We start from the raw sequence: 3,119 nt of genomic DNA, 5'->3' as shown, positions 1-3,119 counted from the left end.
AGCAATCATAGATTCCTGTAAACATTTCAGACCTTATTTATATGGAAAAAAATTTACCGTCGAATCCGACCATAACCCACTGGTGTGGATCTATAAAATTAAGGATCCCACATCAAGATTAGCTCGGTGGAGATTAAAACTTGAAGACTATAATTTTACGGTCAAATACAAAAAAGGAAAAGAGAATCAAGTAGCAGACTCCCTCTCTAGAGTTCAAATCAACGCGTTAACTCGCAGTTCAATGTGCGCAGAACCCCCAGATCTTAACGATTTTGACCCAGACCAATTCCTTGAAGAATTTATTGCACTTCAAGAAAATAATAACAGCACTGACAACACACAACATACGGCTATTGAAAATCCTATTACAGGAATTCAAATTTCAGAAGAACCTATTAATCTTTCGAAAAATCAAATAATTATAATTCCAGAATCGCTAACTAACGATTTAACCTATAAGAAAATTTTCGATAAACACAGATACACAATAAATTTAACTAATGACTGGAAAAAAGAAATTCCAGATATTCTAAAAAATATACTTAAACCTAATCAAAAATTTGCAATTAAAGTAGCACACGAATTAAGGCCATTTATTTGTAACTATTTTAAAGATAATATAAATACGACGGTAAAAGTCTTCTTTTGCAATACTATATTACAGGACATTGAAGAAGAAATAAACCAAATAGAATGTGTAAAAAGGTATCATACCGAAAATTATAATGGCATAACAGAAACGTACAAACATTTAAAGCGAAAATAGTACTGGCCTTCTATGCAAACAACTATCTCAAACTTTATCAACAAATGTGAAATTTGCCTAAAGAACAAATACGAACGACATCCGTACAAACTTCCACAATTAGGACCTTTGTTAGGACAAAAGCCCTTCGATATTTTACACATAGACGTATTTTATTGTAATAAAAATTTATATCTGACCATAATTGACTCATTTTCCAAGTACGCGCAATGCTATAAAATTCCTGACAAAACCACAATTTCAATTTTGAGTAAAATAAGACATTATTTTTCGCACCACAATTACCCTAGAAAAATCGTATGTGACAATGGCACAGAATTTAATTCCTCTTTATTAATAGAATTCATGAAGCTACATAAAATAGAATTACATTTTACCACAGTTAATAATTCTTCTTCCAATTCTCCAGTAGAACGTTTTCACTCTACCCTAATTGAAAAATTAAGAACGTTAAGTGACTAAAATCCAAATGGCCCAATAGACGACATATTTACTCATGCTGTTTTAATTTATAATCAATCTATTCATAGCGCGACCAATTTTTCGTCTTTTTTAATACTTTACGGACCATACGCCGAGGAAATACATTTTGACTTTAATCTTCCAGTATATGAAACGTACGTTCAAAGACATAAAGAAGAATTGCAACCATTTTTAAGTAACTTATATACAAAACAAAAAGAGAAAAGACAAGACATACTAAATAAACAAAACCAAAATACTGAATCTATACCTGAAATTGAACCCACACAAACTTTGTATGTTAAAAGGAAAAAACACGGAGCAAAGTTAAATGCCCCTTATTCTACAATAAATCCTACAACCCAAAATAAAACAAAAATCATTGGTAAAACTAATAAACAAAACGAAACAAGCACTCATTTAAAATTTGTAAAAAGATTTAGAAAAACTTATGACAAACGCTTACAAAACCAAAATTCTTTGCAGGACGACCCTGTTCCTGGGCCTTCAGGCTTATGTCAAAACCAAAATTCTTTACGGGACGACCCTGTTCCTGGGCCTTCAGGCTACTGTCAAAATTCAGACGATTCCGAATAACGGATACTACTCCGAAGAAATTGGAAAATCCAAAGAAATCTCCCACTATCACCGACATATCCTACATATCAACTTAGAAAAATTAGAAGACATTCTAAACATCAACCCTGATGACCATTTTCAAACTCCTACAAAAATGGGACCATTAACCTTACTAAAATCCCAATACGACCACTTACTTAACGAACCCAAAGACAATTTGCATAAAATAACTAGGAGACATAAACGAGGACTTTTTACCTTTCTAGGTACCGCTATAAAATATGTAACCGGAAATCCAGACGATGCCGACTTAAACTTATTAAAATCACATATCATTGCTTTAGAAAATAAACAAAATGAAGTTATAGCATTGTTTAACAACCGCATTTCCTTCGACAAAACTGTCTCCACGAGATTTAATACTTTATTAGAACAAATTACAAAAAATAATCAAATACTTTTCACAAAAATTAAGATATTATCGGCAGATTTTGATGGATACGCTGTAATAAATATTTTAAATTTACAGATTATTAACGAATTTTTAATGAAATTAGTTAGAACTATCATTCTTTCTCATTTTAACTCGTCAAATATTGAACTGTTCACATTAAAAGAACTTTTAGACTTAAAAGAAAATTTAGTAAAAATTTATTCTACGAATTCTTTAGTATCTGATAATGAACATCCTTATGAACTCATTGAATCTTCTAAATCTATTATTTGTGTTACTTCTAAGACTATGCTCATTATCCTTAAAATACCAATCCTTATTGAAAATTACTATTTAACATTTAGAATTTATCCAATCCCTAACGATGATCACGTTATGATTTTAACACCAGCTCAATTTTTTGCCAACAACAAATGGTTCGAAAGTTGTACCGGCCAAGCAGACTATGTCATTTGTACGAAACCAGTCAATTCCAAATGTCTTATTCCTAATGTACAAAACTGCACTAAAGCATTAGTTACCGAAAACTTTGTACAAGAGACCGATAAAGTTATCCTGTTAGGAGTTGTTAGATCAATAAAAATTAAACAAAAAGAAGTCCAAGTAAGCAGCATTTTGATGTCAAATGAAACCATACTTATAGAAGGAATTACATACGCCAAGAAAACAATTCAACAGATTCCAATCCCCGAAGTCATTCCAATTAAATTGATGCCAGATAAAGAATTGAAAATAGAAAAATTAAAAATTCCAGAAACTCATGGCCAAATTCAACCCATTGTTCCTCTGCAAAACCTACCGAAGATTTCAACAGGACTTGGAGCCACAGCCATATTTCTAATAATTTCTGTTTTAGCA

Source organism: Diabrotica undecimpunctata, chromosome 11, assembly GCF_040954645.1.
Source record: "Diabrotica undecimpunctata isolate CICGRU chromosome 11, icDiaUnde3, whole genome shotgun sequence".
In the NCBI taxonomy this organism is placed as follows: domain Eukaryota; kingdom Metazoa; phylum Arthropoda; class Insecta; order Coleoptera; family Chrysomelidae; genus Diabrotica; species Diabrotica undecimpunctata.
This window is presented reverse-complemented; position numbering follows the sequence as displayed.